Source organism: Dama dama, chromosome 14 (assembly GCF_033118175.1).
Source record: "Dama dama isolate Ldn47 chromosome 14, ASM3311817v1, whole genome shotgun sequence".
NCBI lineage: Eukaryota > Metazoa > Chordata > Mammalia > Artiodactyla > Cervidae > Dama > Dama dama.
Genome location: NC_083694.1, coordinates 6,642,821 through 6,664,128, shown reverse-complemented (window position 1 = coordinate 6,664,128; position 21,308 = coordinate 6,642,821).

Here is a 21,308-nt window from a genome sequence, read left to right as displayed (position 1 = left end):
GAGTTGGTGATGGACAGGGAAGCCTGTGTGCTGCAGTCCATGGGGTCACAATGAGTTGGAGATGACTGAGCAACTGAACTGAACTTCAGACAAAGCAGGTGAGGGAATTCCAGCTGAGCTATTTAAAAATCCTAAAAGATGATGCTGTTACAGTGCTGCTCTCAATATGCTAGCAAATTTGGAAAACTCAGCAGTGGCCACAGGACTGTAAAAGGTCAGTTTTCATCTCAATCCCAAAGAATGGCAGTGTCAAAGAATGTTCAAATTACTGCATAATTACATTCATTTCACATGCTAACAAGCTAATGCTCAAAATCCTTCAAGCTAGGCTTCAGCAGTACATGAACTGAGAGCTTCCAGATGCACAAGCAGGATTTGGAAAAGCTAGAGAAATCTGATATCAAATTGCCAACATTCATTGATTCATAGAGAAAGCAAGGGGATTCCAAAAAAAATATCTACTTTTTCTTCATTGACTATGCTAAAGCCTTTGACTGTGTGGATCACAACAAACTGTGGAAAATTCTTAAAGAGATGGGAATACCACACCACCTTACCTGTGTCTTGAGAAACCTGTATGAAGGTCAAGAAGAAACAGTTACAACTGGACACAGAACAACGGACTGATGCCAAACTAAGAAAAGAGTCTGTCAAGGCTGTATTTCCCTGCTTATTTAACTTATTCACAGAGTACATCATGGAAAATGCCAAACTGGATGAACACCAAGCTGGAATCAAGATTGCTGGAAGAAATATCAATAACCTCAGATATGCAGATGATATCACTCTAATGACAGATATTGAAGAGCCTCTTGATGAAGGTGAAATACGAGAGTGAAAAAGTTGGCTTAAAACTCAACATTCAAAAAACTAAGATCACAGCAACTGGTTCATTACTTCATTACAAATAAATGGGGGGAAAGTGGAAACTAACAGATTTTATTTTCTTGAGCTCCAAAATCACTGTGGACAGTGACTGCAGTGGTGAAACTTAAAGACGCTTGCTCCTTGGAACAAAAATTATGACAAACCTAGACAGAGAAGTTGCTGGCAGAGGTTCATATAGTCAAAGCTATGTTTTTTTCAGTGGTTACTTATAGATGTGAGAGCTGAATCATAAAGAAGGCTGAGCACTGAAGAACTGATGCCCTGAATTATGGTGTTGGAAAAGACTCTTGAGAGTCCCTTGGATTGCAAGGAGATCAAACCAGTCAATCCTAAAGGTGAAGTGAAGTGAAATGAAAGTCATTTAGTCATGTCTGACTCTTTATGACCCCATGAACTATACAGTCCATGAAATTCTCTAGGCCAGAATACTGTAGTGTGTAGCCATTCATTGCTCCAGGGGATCCTACCAATCCAGGGATCAAACCCAGGTCTCCCACATGGCAGGCGGATTCTTTACTAGCCTAGCCACCATAATCAACCCTGAATATTCATTGATAGGACTGATATTGAAGCTCCAACACTTTGACCACCTGATGTGAAGAGTTGACTCATTAGAAAAGACCCTCATGCTGGGAAAGATTGAAGGCAAGAGGAGAAGAGGGTGACAGAGGATGAGATGATTATATAGCATCTCCAACTCAATGAAAGCGAGCAAACTCTGGGAGGCAGTGGAGAACAGGGAAGCCTGGTGTGCTGCAGTCCATGGGGTTGCAAAGAGTCAGACACAACTTAGCAACTGAACAACAAGGTAGAATAAAGAATGCCTGGGGCCAGGGGTGGGTATAATAAAAATGGAAGAAACTTTATGAGGAAAAGACTCTACTGTAGTTATACAACTATAAACAATTAGAGAAGTCCAAAATTTACTTTAATTGAGTGAGTTTCTTTGCATGTAAATAAGAATTTAATTTAAAAAATCCATCCTAAGTTACTTATTCTCTCTATGGTATTTTTTAAAGTTCATTGAGATATATTTGGCAACAAATTCCAAATAGTAAAATCATATAATTTTATGATTTTTGACATATTTGTACACTCAGGAATTGAGTAGATAATCTAGAAATGAGTGACTCCAACCATACATGTTTTATATCCCTTTGTTCCATGCTCCAACCTTCCCCCACCGCCCCCCATAATGTCTAATGTCTCCAGGTAACCACTGATCTGCTATCCTTATAGATCAATTGGTATTTTTCAGAATTCAATATAGATAGAATGCATTCTAGTTTTTCATGGTTTCTTTCATTCGGCATAAACTTTGAGATTTTTATAGTTAAATTTGTAAAAAAAAAAAAAAAGTCCCTTTGTATTGTTGAGAAATATTCCAGGATATCTATACCAAGGTCTTTAATCTATTTAATTTTTGATGGATATTTGTGCTATTTCCAGTTATTGTTATTCAGTCACCCAATCACATCTGGCTCTGCAACCTCATGGACTGCAGGATGCCAGACCTCCCTGTCCCTCAACGTCTCCTAAAGTTTGCCCAAGTTTACCTCCATTGCATCAGTGATGCCATCCAGCCATCTCATCCTCTAGTGTTCTCTTCTCCTTCTGTCCTCAGTCTTTCCCAGTATCTGGGACTTTTCCTGTGAGTCAGCTGTTCACATCAGATGACCAAAATATTGGAGTTTCAGCTTCAGCATCAGTCCTTCCAATGAGTATTCAGGATTGATTTCCCTTAACATTGACTGGTTTGATGTCCTTGCTGTCCAAGGGACTCTCAGGAGTCTTCTCCAACACCACAATACAAAGGCACTAATTCTAAAGCTGCTATGAATAGTTGTACCAGTTTTTGTGTATTCTTTTCCCATTATAAATACCTAGGCATTAAATAACCAGAACATATGATAGCTGCATGTTTTAAATTTTAAAGAAACTACCATCCTGTTTAAAAAAAAAAAAAAAAAAAACAACTCTTCTAATGTGTATTTCTGTTGTGTGCTAAGTTGCTTCAGTTGTGTTCAACTCTTTGTGACTCTGTGGAATGTAGTCCACCAGGCTCCACTGTCCATAGGATTCTCCAGACAAGAATACTGGAGTGGGTTGCCATGCCTTCCTCCAGGGGATCTTCCAACCCAGAGATCAAGCCCACATCTCTTATGTCTCCTGCATTTGTGGGTTGGTTCTTTACCACTAGTGCTACATTGGTATTTCTGTTAACAGTGACAAAAGTACTAGTTCACATATTTGAAAACTTAGTACGTTCATTCTAACTTCTTAATTTCTTCAAGTATTTGTGTCTCCTGAAAATTGAAATTGTTGTGAGGATTAAATAAGATTTTTTTTAACACATAGTATATCTGAATTCAATAAATAGCAGGGTTTTTTTTTTTATCACTGTTCATATTATTATTTTTTAAAATTTAGTACCAAAAAAAAAGCTAGTTGCTGTTCTGTTGCTCAGTCAGGTCTGACTGTTTGCAACCCCATGGACTGCAGCAGACCAGGCTTCCCTGTCCTTCACTATCTCCCAGAGTTTGCTCACAACAATGTCCATTGAGTCGGTGATGCCATCCAACATCTCTTTCTCTGTCATCCCCTACTCCTCCTGCCATCAATCTTTCCCAACATCAGAGTTTTTTCAAATAAGTTAGCACTTTGCATCAGGTGGTCAAAATATTGTAGCTTCAGCTTCAGCATCAGTCCTTCCAATGGATATTAAAGACTGATTTCCTTGAGGATTGACTGGCTTGATCTCCTTACAGTCCAAGGAACTTTTAAGAGTCTTCTCCAACACCACAGTTCAAAACTATCAATTCTTCAGTGCTCAGCCTTCTTTAGGATCCAGCTCTCACATCCGTACATGACTACTGGAAAACCCATAATTTTGACTATATGGACTTTTGTAGGCAAAGTAATGTCTCTGCATTTTAATATGCTGTCTAGGTTTTTCACAGCTTTTCTTCCAAGAAGCAAGTGTCTTTTAATTTCACAGCTGCAGACACCATCTGCAGTGATTTTGGAGCCCAAGAAAATAAAGTCTGTCACTGTTTCCATTGTTTCTCCATCTATTTGCCATGAAATGATGGGACTGAATGCCACAATCTTAGTCTTTTGACTATTGAGTTTTAAGCCAACTTTTTCACTCTCCTCTTTCACTTTCATCAAGAGGCTCTTTAATTCCTCTTTGCTTTCTGCCATTAGGGTGGTGTCATTTGCATATCTGTGGCTAGGCATGACCACAGATATAGAGACATTTTCAAATCATAAGATCTATTCACACCCAACTTGTGTGCCAGTTAAGTAACAAAAATAGATGCAGTACTTACTAAGAAGTTATACATATTTCCAAACCCAAACAGGAAAATAAAAATAAATCCACATATAAAGATAATTATATAATTTTAAAATAAGTACTATCAAAATTTGCAAAGAAATTTCAGGTAAAAGCTATTACATTTTCCAAAAATAGATTTTTATGTTAGTCAAATATATTTCTCTCTCTTTTTTACTTAACTATTATACTGGAACTATGGCAGCTTATTTCCATTTTTTTCTATTTTAATTTGTCAACTATGTCATCTAGCATGTTTTTCTTTCATGTATTTATTCTATTTCATGTTTAGGTCACTTAGCTGATTTTTCTAGAACAAATATACCAATATTTATTTTTACCACTTGTAGGGTGCATGGCTATCTTTTAAATTGTGCATTAAATATTTAATTCTGAGTTGGAGTAGATCATTAACATTTTGTGCTATTTCTTGGGAAATTTATAACAAAACTGGCAAGGATATGTCTATGGCAATGCTCTGTTTGTTTGTTCAGATCATATGACTTTAACAAAGTAAAGGATAAATTTCAGTACAAAAATATAATCATGGCACAAAAATCTTATTACTAGACCATAATGCATTGCTGGTGCTGCATTTCCATCTTGCTGTGCAGAATCTTAATAGTAGATAAAATACACAGAGCAATTGTCCTCAGGAATTTTACAATAGTCATCATAGACCTGCAATCCCTGAGCAAAGAAAAACACACAAAGTATGCCTCATCTTTACTTTGGATCAATCTATTGTACAAATTAGGTTAAAATATTGACACTTACTGAAAGTAGGAAGTATATCCTAACTGTTATCTTCCCCGAATTTTTAAGCCTTTTTTTTCTGTATTTTGAAAGTAAATAATCACATTAAAGGGAATATTAATCACAACACACAAATGAGTGTTTTTCTACTATTTCAATAACATTACATGCTTTTGCTGAAACAGTAATTTCCAATACCCTTTTACATAATTTAATTTTACAAATAATATAGCTATAGCAGTTCTAGTTCATTAGCCTTTAGTGCTACTTAAAAATGGCTTGTATTTCAGGATCAGTGAGTAGCACTGCTAAATTTGCTCTCTTTTCTCCAAGCTGTCCATCAAAAGAAGCAGCATCCCTCTCCTCAAACTCATTTCACCTCAAACTCTCCTCTTTTCCAGAATCATCAAAATAATTAGGTAGGTTCATATCACTGATACAATAGACCATTACTGTAAAGATATGAAACTTGTTTCACTTGTACAAGACTGTGAGGTTACATTTTGAAGGGATTCTAATGTTAAGCCTACTATCTTTATTATCATACTATGGAAAGACACAATTCATTTGAAGAATAAATTAAGATAATAATGATAATCAAACATTAAAACCAAGTTGAATGACTCCTGATTTTATAAATGTAGGATTAACTTTCAACATTTAAATTTGATTATTTGATTATACAGTTAAGTCAGTGCTAATTTAAAAATGTGAAGAGTAATTCAGTAGAAAACATACAGATAAAAGTATGGGCTTAAACTTGGTCTTAAAAGAGGTAAGTTAAATAAACATATGTTATATTCTGTTAAAGAGTAGAAGATGTGCTCTTCAGGGACATTAGTTTATTATGTATGTCAAGTCAAGGTGAGTGGCACTAAATATATCTGCTACATTAAAAAAAAATGTGATAGGCACCATTGGTATGAAATGACCCATACACTTTCAAACATGTGAACTGTACCCAAATTCTAGAGAGCCCAACATAGAAGATTTACATTTTATATTGTTGTCATTGTTGTTCAGTAGCTAAGTCATCTGACTCTTTGCACTCCCATGAACTGCAGCACACCAGGTTTTCCTATCCTTCACCATCTCTCAGAGTTTGCTCAAATTCAAGTCCATTGAGTTGTTGATGGTATCTAATCATCTCATGCTCTGTCACTCCTTTCTCCTCCTGCCTTCAATCTTTCCCAGCATCAGGATCTTTACTAACGAGTCAGCTCTTCACATCAGGTGGTCAAAGTATTGGAGCTTCAGCTTCAGTCTTTCCAATGACTATTCAGGGCTGACTTCCTTTAGGATTGACTGATTTGATCTCTTTGCAGTCCAAGGGACTCTCAAGAGTCTTCTCCAGCACCATAATTCAAAAATAGTGATTAAAGAAATGATTACTTATATTTTTGACACTTTCTTCATATCGTTCTCAAAGAGGTCATGTTCTCCTAAACATAATCTGCTGATTTTTGTTGCCAAATAGAAATGTGTCAAAGTATTGATTATTTGTGATAGGGTACTGCAGAAATGGAAAGATATACTGTATTGTTAAGATTTTATGCATTTATACAAGGATTTTAACAACTGTTATTTTCAAAGCATATTGTATTGTCATTTTAATACATCAAGGATATTTACAGTATTATAAAAACACTGAGTGTGTGTTAGTCACTCAGTCATGTCCAACTCTTTTGACCCCATTTTCTATAGCCCGCTAGGCTCCTCTGTCCATGGGATTCTCCAGGCAAGAATACTAGAGTGGGTTACCATTTCCTTCTCCAGGGGATCTTCACAACCCAGGGATCAAACCCGATTCTCCTGCATTTTAGGTGGATTCTTTACTGTCTGAGCCTTCAGGGAAGCCCACTGAACAACACTGAAGGATGATATTTTTATCCTTATTTTGCCAATAATGAAACTGAAGATTTGAATTTATATATTCAGATGGTTTTGAACACAAGTATAACTGACTTCACAGTTTGTGTTGACATATTTGATGATAATTAGCATAATTTGTCAGACACTTCCAAGTGTCTCTCCTCTGGGAACACAAGGTTGCACTTTCTGAATATCTTGTAACTGAGTTGTTGCCAGAGGAATGGTTGTGACTAGTATGACTGGATTGAGGTCTGTCTTTTCCGAGAGCATTTTATTTCCTTATGAGATACTTTGAGCCACCTTCCTTTGAGCACAGTGACCTCCAAGGTCCCAAGTGATAGCTACCTTGTGTCACAGACAATGGACATATGGGGTGAGAAAGAGTCAACCTTTGTTGTTGTAAACTGCTAAAATATGAGGAGTGTTTATCACTCCATAATAACTAGTCTTTTGAGTTTAATATGACATAGATGAAACAATGGGCAGTAAGAACAGCAAATACTCAAAAAAAATACAGTTAAGTCTTGGTTGGGAACTTGATCCAGAGTGTTTAGCCCTTTTACTTACTTTTCTAATTTATTGGAGCCACAACACACATTTAACATCTTCATTTGAGCTTGCATAGTTGTGGGAGCGGAACTGTGTGTTTGCTGGCAAGTGCCAGGTCAGAGGGCATACAAAGTTTTATATATAGTCACAGTATGAAAAATCATGGCAAAATTTAAACAACAATTAAATACTGCCTATCACAGAAAATGGATTCTAGTTTAAAAATTGAGATTCATCAAAAGTCTCACCAAAAACAAAATGCCAGCCTGGTCCTAATTCTGTCATTTTCATCTGTCTCCCTACAGTTTATATTCCTTCTTACTACCTACACTTAATGACATTACTATAACTATAAACACAAAGTATCATCCAATGCATTTTACTTTTCTACCACTATTTCTATTCTGCTAGGTTTTCTTGTCTTTTTAATACAAGTCTCCATCATCCTATTCAACATCTTTCTTTGCTTTATGGTGATTGATATATGTATATGTTATTTTCTATTTTATTCATCATTACATATTCACCAGATTTAAAATATAACTTTCCTAAAGGAACATTACTAGCCTTGTTATCCAGTGCCTCCTGTAGCTTTTAAACACTACAATACCCTGTGTAACCTTAATTTGAACATTCTTCTTCTTCCTCCCAACCTCACAATTCAATTATGTACATTTTTATATATTATAAATCTAAAAATGTTCCTTCCATTCTCATATCTTGATTTAGCATAATTGGTTTTCAATCAATTTTTTTTTTAATCAAGTTTTTTCCTGGACATAATTATACCTATGGCTGATTCTTGCTGATGTTTGACAGAAAATCATAAAATTCTGTAAAGCAATTATCCTTCAATTAAAAAATTAATTAAGTGTTTTAAAAAGTTTTTCCTTTTTCCCTGCAAAGGCTAGTTTAAAATTGTGGAATTTTCCCCCCAAGCCTTCAAAATTGCCCCAGTGTGTTTCTCAGTTTTTCACAGCAATAGGTTCACTGATAATAAAAGCATAGATCTCCATTTCCTTCCAATGCAAATAACTTTTCATTCACTGAAAAAGCACTGTGCTTGCATTAACAGTGCCTTTGTTCTGATATTTTTACTCCTGCAATAATTCTTCATTATAGTCTGTAAAACCCTTCCTATATTTCAAAGTCAGTTTGCATCACCAACTCTTCTATGATTGCTTACTGGTTGAGTTTGATTACAGAATACTCTGCTCCATTAAGCTAGTATATCACTTGAATTATTCACAATGATCAGACTCTTGCATAATAGTGGTTTGCTTGTATCTCTAAACCTATAAATCACAATTTTTTTCAAGTTTATTATGACCTTGATGTGTACAACTTTGTCTTTCTTACCATGGCTCTGTTTATGTAGTAAGTAATCAGCAAATGTATTGTGGAATCAATGAAAGAGCTACTGAAGTCCAAGTAGATTAATTTGAAGGGCAATTTGGACTAAATATATTTAACTGCATGGGACAGTTGGTGCTCAAATGTTCACTAATTGAGTTGTTCATACAATCGAAATTTGTTAAATTGATGTGTAATTAGTTTGGCGAAACTGATTCATAACTTGTTAAATCTCCGGCTCCTTAGGTCAACTGGACAGAAACAACATGCTAATATATGTATTTCCAGGGTAATCTCTCAGTCTCCTGAAATTCAATTGAACCACAAATGATGAAAATGAAGGACGGAATCAAGGTGGTTATAAGTAGATTGTTTTTCATTTTTCAATTATATTTTCAAATTCAAAGGCATAAATATTGATGCAAATCTCAGGATCTGACTACACAATACCAAAAATAAGCAAGAATAAGTAAAACATGTGATCAATTATTCATATGGTTTATTTCTACTGAATGAACTATTTTTGACCTTACCCATATTAAGTTGGCTGAATTGTGACATTCTACTTAAGATTAAAATTGTTCAAATTATCTCTTGTATTTACTATGAACTCCTTTAAAAGAAGGACCAAACAAAAACTCCCAATCCTAATGACAGATTAATTGAATGTGAACATATGGATCAGTTATATGAATGTTTGAAACACTAAGCTATTTGATGTCTTCTGAGAAAAATATTGATTAATTAAATGTTTTCTTTTCAAGCAAATAAAAATCTTTGGTCATGATGGTGTAAATACACTGTAATTTTACATGTCACAGAGATTAAATTTTAACACATGATATAAATAAAAACTTTTGACACATGATATAAATCTTTACTTAAAAACACACTATTTTAAAAAAAGCTCTAAATTTTAAAGAGCTAAGAATAACCATATATGTATATAAAATTGTTTTTGTGTCAACTTTTTAAAAGTTTTTAATTTTTTCATTTGTGACTACTTACTCCAGTGCTGAGAATACACCAAAACCATTGCCATCACAGAGTAGAACTGATTGTAAAAATGGTTTGAGTGTTCTATTTAGAAGAGTCATCCTTAATCTCATACCTTTAAAATGATAACTTTTAAATTTAGAATCTTAATTTGATTTTAATTCAAAATTAAGAATTCTGGGCAGTCAAAATTTTGATATATCCTTTAAATGTATCAGTATGGTTATTCTATCAAATAAGATGTTAGTTATGGACATGGAAATTAGTTTAAATTATCCTTTGAGAAAATCAAACATATAACCAAAGTTATTGATTTGCTAGCTTTATGTAGACCCAGTTGAAGACTAATTTCATTGATATCTTCAGAGAAAAATATTATTTTTCTAAACTCAACTATTTAGAGTAGTTTCTATTGAAACATCTTGATTTCCTGAGTTTTGTCCTTGAGAGCAGCTGACACTTATTGGACTATGAAACGGAATTACCTGGAGCAGAAGGTATTTTTAAATACATGTCTTCCCAAAGCAGGCAGCTGCTCACTGCATGAGTTCTTTGAGCACTGCTATGCTCAGCACTTAAGTGTCTTTACTTGCAGGTATCAGGGCAAGGAAGATCACCTCAACACATTGTTTTTCGATTATTTTTACTATGGTCTTAGTACTACCAAAGGGCTGATATTTAACAGCAAAGACATTATTAAAAAGACACTTGGAATAAATCAAGGTTTCTATTTTAGAGGAAATATTAAAAGTCACTTTATGAGTATTTTCCAAAGACTAGGAAAGTCAGTCTACATTTTCTGTACAGAGAAATAATTCTGCCTGGAACATTTCCTTTTCTTTGGCTGTTTTATCACTTTTTTTTCCTTCAAATATTAACTTGTACTTTCATTCTATCCAATAACACTGACATTTGTCATGCTGAACATAATTAAGTTAAAATGAAGATAACATTTGTATTCTTATCATATTCTCTGCCTTTGTATTTACAAATGTGTAAATACATCTATTAGATGATTGTTCGTAGAAAATGTTAATAAATGCTAACATTATTTTTAGATATGCTAACCCACCACCAACTATGATAATTATGCCAGGCTAGAATTATCTATCATTAAAAATGTATCCCTGTATCATGCAAATATGCTTCAGGATTTGTAGCATATGAGACCTGAATTGGTAGGTGTAGAAGCAAAGTGATACTCTTTTGAAGTTCAAGATAAGGAAGTCATGCATTAGATTGAGTTAGAGAGCACAGAATTTTTGGATAAACAGAGAAAAACAAACTCTAAACTGCCAAAGAATCTTAACAGTTGACAAATTACAATTGTCCCCTCTCTCCCAGAAAAGTAAGAAACTGACTAAATGTTTATTTTCCTCATCTCTAACATTGAGCAGTCAAAGGTATAATGCTTTCCTTACAGTCAAACATGAGGGAATGGGTAAACACTGATTAAAGTAACACAAGCTACCCTTTGGTGCCATCCCAGGAAGTTGATAATGTCTTGTGAGTGGCAGGTACCTAGAATCAATTGAAGCATCTCATTCTTCAATTATATCTTTTGCAAACTCTAATGTTAGCATTCTTTTCCAGTCTTTGAAATGTATTTTGCTGTCATATATACAGCTATCTTTTTGGTTGGCTGTAACTCCCACACTCTTGCATAATTGTAAAAAAGTACCTATATTATTTTTTAATGGCTAACTCTTATAATGATTTAGTTGAGATTTATTAAACTGAAGGAAAGGGTTTACTTTAAGTAGTAGGTAGAGCAATTGTCCCCAAAGATGCTCATGCCCTAAACCCAGAACCTGTGAATGTCACCCTCATTGGTATAAAAGAGACTGTGATAGGAAGATTATTCTGGATTATCCTAATGGGCCCAGTATAATCATAAGAATCCTTTAAGAAGGAGTCAGAGGGCCAGAATTAAAGAGCTGTGACAATGGAATCAGACATTTAAATGCAGGGCTTTGAAGACGGAGAATGAAACTACAGCCAAGGATGCAGGAAACCTCTAGACTCTGGAAAGTCAAGGAAACAGATTCTGTCCCAGGACCACCAGAAAGGAATGAAGTCCTATGAGCAACTTTTTACCCAGTAAGACCCATTTCAGATTTCTGACTTTCCAAAGTGTTAGATAATAAAGTTGTGCTGTTAAACTATCAAGATTTTAGTAATGTGTTAAAGCAATAGTGGGTGAGAGTAATGGAATCTATGAAGAAAATTTTATGTGGAAAGCAGAAGCTTCAAGAAAATTTACTGAAAAAATTCCTAGTGACACTGTATAGGATGACTAATTCAGAAATGGACTAAATTGCTAGATTATAATTTCTGTGTATTTTTCAGGATCTAGAGGTTGTCCACATTCCTTGGCTTGTGGTCTTCTTGTTCCATTTACAAAGTGACCAACAGTGCATCTCCCTGACCATTTTCAATACATCTTATAAACCTAACCAGGAAATTTTTAATTTTAAGAATCCATATAATTAGACTGAGCCCTACTTGATTTTGAGAATCAAGTAGGGCTTAATTTCATTTCAAGGTCCTTCATTTAATCACACCCACAAACCACCTTTTGTTATGGAAGGTAACATATTCACAGACTCTATGGATTAGGATGTGTATATTTTGAGAGTTCCTATTCTGCCTGCCACAGTAATCTACATTTCATTTTTTGTGTCATTAGTAACTTGAGAAAATTGCCATTTCCTCTTCTAGGGGACATTCCCAAGCCAGGGATTGAACCAATGACTTCTATGTCCTCTGCATTGCAGTCAGATTCTTTACTGCTGAGCCATTGGAAAAGTCTGAGAGGTAAAGGAAACAAGTTTGATTGCTGAAAAAATAACTTTGATTGATAGAATATGAGCTATCATTACACTATTGTTTCTGTTCAGTCACTCAGTCATGTCCGACTCTTTGCTACCCCATGAACTGCAGCATGCCAGGCTTTCCTGTCATTCACCATCTCACGGAGCTTGCTCACACTCATGTCCATTGAGTCTGTGATGCCATCCAACCATCTCATCCTCTGTCATGCCCTTCTCCTCCCACCTTCAATCTTTCCCAGGGTGATGGCCTTTTCCAATGAGTCAGCTCTTCACATCAGGTGGCCAAAGTATTGGCACTTCAGCCTCAGCATCAGCCACTCCAGTGAATATTCATGACTGATTTCCTTTAGGATTGACTGGTTTGATCTCCTTGCAGTTCAAGCGTCTCTCAAGAGTCTTGCCCAATACCACATTTCAAAAGCATCAATTCTTTGGTATTCAGACTTTTTTATGATCCAACTCTCACATCAATACATGACTACTGGAAAACCATAGCTTTGACCAGCAGACCTTTGCTCTGCTAATGTCTCTGCTTTTTAGTATGCTCTCTAGGCTTGTCACGACTTTTCTTCCAAGGAGCAAGCATCTTTCAATTTCATTTTTACATAGATAACTGTAAATTTTTAATTTTTATTTGAAAAACCTAAATCAACCACCAAAATGAGAACACAAAGAATTAAACGAAGTATGTAGACAGAGGAAGGCTTTTAGCTAACTAAAAACAATATGGAAAAAGTCAATAACACAATCTATCTGTTCAAAAAGCTGAGACACTGTCTTGAACAGAATTTATGCAACTGCAATTTTCAGAATATGGAATATGGTAATTTAACAATTTCCTGAGCTGTCCAGATGAGAAGAGAGGCAATGATAAATTAGAATGGGTCAAGAAGAGAGTGATCAGAATGAGAAATAAAATGAAATTATGTAGGATGAGGAGCAGTTTAGACAATTGCAAGTGGTAAACCAGGATTAATACAAATATGGTGGTTGTCATTACACATCAGAAATCTGTGAAAGAAACTACTGTTTAATGAGAAGTTTTTCTCTTGCCACTTCAATTTTCTCATTTGATTGTTGTAATCTTACTTTATTTTATATTTGTATAGAAACCTTAAAATATTTTTGAAATAAAATTAAAGACCTATGTAAATTAAACTCACAGGCATAAACTATGAAGTTGAATTTATATTAAATAGTTATCTGGGCAATAATATTTTATCAGAAACTAACATTCTCAACAAATAATTGAATTACACAACTCTAAAATTCTTTACACTTCTCATTTATGATAAATTGAGATATAAAGTTGATGAATTTGTTAAAGGACATTTATCATACCAACATGTTTATCTCAGTAACTTTATATTTCTCATAATTAATGGGTGTGACAGATTAATAAATAAAAATATAGGACCCTCAGTAAAACTTGAGTTTGAGATAAACTGAAAGCTTTTAGTATATTCACATTCTATGCAATATTTGTTTTCTATCTGAAATTCAGTATGATTCCTATATTTATCTGGGCAAACCTAGTTGATTAGGAAAATATAACCATAAAAAAAAAATAAAAAACATCATCACATGTAAAAAAGACCATTCCAAAATATTAAGATTTACTTCAATGAGAAATAAAGACATGTGAATGAAGAAAGCTTGATGATTGCTCATTTTTATTAATACTTGCTTTCTAAGTATGTTTTAAATTTATTTTTCATTTTTTATCTTCATTCTGTACTTATGGGTGGCTTTTGATGTCTTGCTTATTAATATTTAATAAAAGGAAATAGAAAAACTTTGAAATATACAAAAAGAATTTGATCTGCAAGGAAAAGTAAATCTAATTAAAAGTGAATTAATCTGAAAGAAGACCCATCAAAGAAGTCAAAGCTGTAATATTTAATAAATGCATAAAGATGATATATCCAAGATTTCTTCACAAGAAATTCAACATAATTACCTTATTCACGTTCTAAGAGTTTGGAATTTGCCTTTCATTTTGGATTATTATTGAAGTTGTTTCATTAATTACTGTGTCCAAAGTGGGGGAGAATCCTGGATTAATATAGAATAACAGTCTAGAGTTTAGAGCTATAACATATAATCTCATGTTAAAACAAGAGAATGAACCTACAGATTATTTATGAAGCATTGTTTCTGTCACAGCCTGCATGTAACTCTGGAGAGTGTTAGATTACATTGGAAATGGCATTTACAACACAAATGGATCTTGAGGTTTTTATTTTAAGTGAAATAAGTCAAAGGGAGAAAGAAAAATATTATATGTTCTCTCTCATACATGGAATCAAAGAAAGCTGAAATCAAAGTAAAAGTATATAATGGTCACTGCCAGGGGCTGGGCTGTAGAGGAAATTAGGAGACATTGGTCAAAGACAACCAATACCCAGCTATAAGATGAATAAGTTCTGTGGATCTAATGTGCAGCATGGTGACTATAATTAACAATTATGTATGATGTACTTGCAAGTTCTTAAGAGAAGACCTTAAACATTACTACCACCACCAAAAAAAAAAAAAAAAAGTAATTATGTGAGGAGATAGCAGTATTAACCAACTTTACTATGGTGGACATTTTGGAAGACATACATGAAACAAACTACAGCTTACATGAGCTTTAAAACATACATATGTTGTGTGTCATTAATATCTCACGCTATCATACAGAGTAAAGTAAGTTAGGAAGAAAAACAAATATTGTAAATTATTGCATATATATGGAATCCAGAAAATTTTGCAGATTAACCTAATTGCAGGGCAGAAGTAAAGATACAGACATAGAGAACATATATGTGGATATGAAGAGGGGGATGGGGGGCTGAGATGAATTGGGAGATTTGGATTGACATATACACACTACCATGTATAAAATAGACAGCTAGTGGGAAGCTGGTGTATAGGACAAGATGCTCAACTCAACGCTCTGTGATGAGGAGAGGGGTTGGACAGAGGTGGGATGGAGTGAGATCCAAGAGGGAGGTGGGACTAGTGGTAGAGAATCCTCCTGACAACGGGATGCAAGAGACACAGGTTCAATCACTGTGTTGGGGAGATCCCCACAGAGGTGTAGGAAATGGCAACCCAGTCCAGTATTCTTGCCTGGGAAATTCTATGCACAGAGGAGTCTGGTGGGCTACAGTCCACACACACACACACACACACACACACACCCCATAGCTGATTCACTTGTTCTGCAGCAGAAACTATCACTACAATGTAAAGCAATCACAGGACAATAAAAAATAAATGAAAAAAGAAAAGACAAAAAAATAATAATTTAATAAAGCTGAAATACACGTTAAATAAAGTAACACTGGAAAATTTCTCTGGTGATGTGGAAGAAATTGTCAATACCTTTGATGTATGGGAAAAGAGATGCATTTCAGAAATGGTTGACTTCAATTTGTAAAGGAACTTCGCCCATCATAAATAAAAGTATCTAGTAGAAGTTTCAGTGGTTTGCAGGACAGACTCTAAAAACTAGTTTAAATTTTTTGACAAAAGATCTAATGGAGTCCTATGAATGAAGCAGGAAATCAGGCCCAAAGTCATGCTAAAATATTGCTTTCCTTCCATTTGAATTTAAATATGGTAACAACATTATCTGCTCTGAGTTGGCTTATTTTTTCCATATTACCTAATTCAGATCCCCAAGTTTGCCATAGTCTCCTACATATGTGTGTGTGTGTGTGTGTGTGTGTGTGTGTGTGTGTGTGTATACATATATATAATATATTATAGTTCATTGCAGCAATGCTTGCCTCTTGTTGGCATTTTGTTATTGTTGTTATGCTCCAGATAAAGTTCCCTTTTGACTATTCTTAAAATAAGCCTGACAGATAATAGACAATAAGCATTACACAAATTCTGAGTCTTTTTAAACAAATGGCCTTTAATGACTAGAACAAAATACAGTGGTACTTGCATTGAGATGAATAGTGCAGGAGAGATAAACATTAAGACAACCCAGAATGAAAGATAATAAATTTCAATTACTAATTCACAAACTTTAAATGATATGCTATTTATTAAATATATATGCCATGTAACAGTTGCAATTTTTAAGAGTTGCTAATTTTAAGAATAATTTTGTTAGATAGTTAGAATAGGAAAAAAAGAGTCCAAAAAAGCGGTAGCTAAAAGACAAAGAAAGGAAAAAGCCTGTGAAAATAGAAGAAAGGAAAGTCCCGAGGGCTGGAGTGAGAACCTCAGGTGAAGCAAAGAGCCCTCCTGGCTAGCCCAATTTACATAGTGCAGGCTCATGGGGAGGAGAAAAAAACATATAAAAAGAAGAGCCAAAATTGAGCCTCTGGCTTCTCTTCTCTTTGTTTCTTTTGTGTTGGCCCGCCTTCATGCCTTGAGGATGTATTTTCCTTTGCTTGCCAAATAAAACTGAGCTGTAACACTGAGCAGTAACACTGGTCAATCGTTGCTTCAAAATTTTGCTGTGGCAAGACAAAACTGAGGAAATAACACACCTGCAACACAAACTGAGCTCTAACACCGAGCTGTAACACTGGTTCATGTCACTTCAAATTTTTGCTGTGGCAAGACAGAACCAAGGGAATTACAAACTCCCCCAACATCTCTGGCGCCATGACTCAGATTTAACCTAGCTGAAACAACCTTAGCTTGGCCCCCATGAGGCAGAGGCCAACCACAGCAGAAGCCCAACTCCATGAAAGCTCTTGCAGTGGAAGCTTAACATGAAGAAAATCCAGCACAGTGGAAGTGACAAGAAGCCTAGCGTGCTGGAAACTGGGACAGCAAAAACAAACTCGGCAGAAAGCTCACATGGCTCAGGCTCAGATTCCAGGAAACCTTTGGATAGGAGGGACATATGGCTAACAAAATCTTAATTCCTTTACAAACTTTCATTTCTTATTTCCTCGAACCCCTACAAACAGGCGAGTGGCACTGGGTGTAATTTAGAGACTCTGGCAGGGGCTCCTTAGTAGCTGTTGCCCAAGCAGGTGGACGTTCTCCTGTCCTTAATCTTCTTTGTGCCAAGGACCAAGCCAACGAAAAATGTGAACACAGGTCAGGTATTTAGCAGATTTTCTAGCAGCATGAAGGGAATTCCTTGGCACATTTTTCCCGCTGCTTTTTCCTCCCATCCTTCAGCTCCTCTCCCCATCTATGCCATTGTTTACAAAGTATTGGGCAGGTCATCATATTTCCATTTCTTAAAGTTGTACTTAAAACCATTTACCTAAGATTGGGACTCAAACCCACGTGGCAGGGACTCTGTGCTTTGCTTAGTCACTCACTCATGTCCAACCTGGATTTGAGCCTGGCCAAAACCCATGGTGCCTGGTTTCGGGACCTAATGAAGCTCGGGTTCTTGATGTCTCATTTAAGGAAAAAAAAAAAAAAAAAATCATTGACAGACACAGCAATAGGTAAAAGGTAGATTTGACTGGATTCAGAGAGAAGCACACTTCAGGAGTGTGGGCCATCACAGGGGAATACAGTGGCCATGGAATGTGATGTGGTTAGTTTTCAAGAGCTGGATGATTTCACATGCTAATGTGTGGGAGGCTCATTCCAATAACTGGGGAACCACTTACTGCTCATCTTTTAACAGTGACTTGGAACTGTTCTGGCACCTCTGGGTGTGTCATTTAGCTTATAGTTTGAGGATTAAGGTTTAGCTGAATTTGACTTGTCCGTCATCTTGGACCATTTGATTTTAATGGTTTTATGTTATGCCCTTGTGCTATGTCATTCTTTCAAAAGATGTGCCCTGCCCGCTTCCCTCCTGTTTCACCCTCTTTTCTTGAGCCCCATCCAGGCCCACAATGCTGCCTCTACAATCTTCTAGAGGGACAACCAGAAAATAGCTGGCCCTTGGGAGGGAAATACTGAATAATATCCAATCCCTCTAGATAGTCAGGCCTTCATCTTCCATGTTTCCTACAACATGTGCAACAACAGCATCTCTCAGTAAACCCGCTAGGGTGGGTGACAGTCATACAATGCCTGCCAGAAGCCCAGCTGTTGGTGGCATCCCTTCAAGGACAACTGGGCTTCCAGGGATAATGTTTGCCACTTTGGGAGTTAGCCCTGCAGGCTGTTTGGGAACAAACCCTTACCACCCTTCTCCTAAAGTTACAAACATACCCCTGGTTCAAATCTCCACTTCACTTTCATGGAACATTTGGTTTGTTGCCTCTTATCAATTTGTTCTTAAACCACTTACTAACTCCTACAGCAAGGATCCTGCCCCCTTGTAGGCAATATCGTTCCACCCCACTTATTATTAAAGAATTCTTAATGCCCCTAACAGGACAGATAAACCATGCTTTGTCATTACTTCTGTTATTACCTAAAGTGGGTCTATGACAACGAAATGCTTACCATTGGAAACACCCTAAACTGCTCTTATGTAGGACTAAGGGAGGAAATCAGTGACTTACATTTCCTCAGAGCAATAAAAGAATAAGGCTGTTTCACCAGATTTCCAGTCTCAGGGCACAGGCTTGGATTGCTTTACATCATTTTATCTATTCCCATCCATGGTGGACAAATCAGCAATGAGCTAAGATTACAACCTCTTAACCCTACCCAGCACTGGTCATGCTAGAGACCTTTGTGACACCCAACTCCAGTCCAGGGGTCCCAGGAGATTGACCTGCCTTGACCTGCCTAGGGATCTGGTCCTCGGAAGGTTGTCATGCCTCAACCTGATCGGGGATATGCCAGTCCAGGGATCCAAGGAGGTCTACATGCCTCAACCTGCCCAGGGACCCAATTCTCCAGAGGCCAACTGTCTCGACCTGCCCAGTGATTCGATCTCCAGAAGGCTGTCATGCCTCAGCCTGCCTGGGGATCTGAACCCTGACCCAGGGACACCCGGCTATCAGGTTGCAACAGTACTTGGTAAGATAAGCTTCAGAAAGACTCACCCCTAAGGAAGTCCATCCATAAAATAGAAGGAGGCCTATTAGTTTTTCTCGTTTTTCTTTTCCTCCCTGTCATCACTGTCTTTCAGATGGGAAATAACCAATCCATTTCCCATCAGATGCCCTTGAGATTCATCCTTGATAACTGGAAACTGTTTAATCATCTAACTCTAAGGAGAAGTTGCTCAAAATTCTTTCGTGCCTCTGCATGGTCACAATATCCTCTGGGGGATAAGGAATACTGACATGAGAATGGGAAATTAAATTATAATACCATCCTGCAGCTAGACTTATTCTGCAAAAGACGAGGGAAATGGACAGAGATCCCCTATGTCCAAATTTTCTTCCAACTAAGAGATACGAAAGAATTCTGTCTTAAGTATGGGGTTGTTGTATGCCCTGAAAGAGAGCCTACTTGGCAAACGGTAACAGGAATAGACAACAAAGAGAAGAAAGCCCCCTGTGAAGGCTCATCTTCCATGGCTCCCAAGTTGCCTGGTTCTCCTTCCTTGTATCCAAACGTCCCCATATCCAGGAGCACTCCCTCCACAAAAGCCAAGTTGAGTATGTCCCTTAGTTGAAACTGGAGGAGAATTAAGGCCAACCTGGGTCCATAAGCCCTTTTCCCTCTTAGAACTAAGACAGATCAAACAAGACCTGGGAAGCTATACAGATGACCCAGACAAATACATAGATACACCCCACCACATTACCTTGGCCTTTGACCTGATGTGGAAGGATATCATGGTCATATTTATTCAAACTTTATCTGACCCTGAGTATGCTAGAGTCTTAAAGAAGCCCACAGTTATGCTATGGGGCTTCACATGTCAAATGATAAATACCCAGTGGGGGAAACTGTGGTCCCCTCCTCAGATCCTAATTGGAATTATAATGACCCTGAGCACATCTGGGAAAGGGATCATTTTCTGATCTGTGTAAAGGCAGGACTAAAAGCAGCACAGTTAAAAGTAATGAGCTATGCCCGTGTCTCAGCAATAACTCAGGAGCCCAATGAGAACACCAATGCCTTTCTGGAAAGGCTAAAAGAAGCTGTCCAAAAGTTTATCAATCTGGACTTAGACTCTTATTAGGGACAGGTGATTTTAAAGGACAAATTTCTGCCCCAGTGGGCATCAGACATTGGGATAAAGTTACAACAGCTACAACAGCAGGACCCTGCTGCCTCTTTAGATGAGATGGTCTAGACAGCCACCAATATGTTTTATAACATGGAACAGGAGAGGGAGGCCAATGCCTAGGAAAGGGAGAGAAGGAAAGAGACAAGCCATGCCCAGATGCTAGCTGCCCTCCAGGGAAGCCCTATGGCAAATCCCAGGTTCTTAAAGGACAAGACACAAGGCAAATGCCTAATCTGTAGACAGGCGGGACATTGGGCCAAATAGTGTTCAAACTGTGACGTCTCCTAAAATAGCTAGCTACAAATGTCATGAGTTGGGACATTGGGTGGCACTCTGCCCTGGGGACCCAAGAGCCTCAAGGTTAACTGCCAAGCTTTGCCTCATGATGGTTCAACAGAACTGAAGCAGCACACTCCAGCCAGCTCACCTGTCACAGATAACCATCATGGGGCTGGAGCCAAGGGTGCAACTGGATGTGGCAGGTAGGTCCAAGAATTTCTTGGTTGACACAGGGGCTCCTAATCTGTCCTGATCTCCTACTCCAGAGCCTTCTCCTCCCAAATCTGTGCCATTTTGGGTGCCACAGGAAAACAATTCATCTGAGCATTTCTTTGTTGCTGAGATGGAAAAATATTTTCCCACAAGTTTCTGGTGGTCA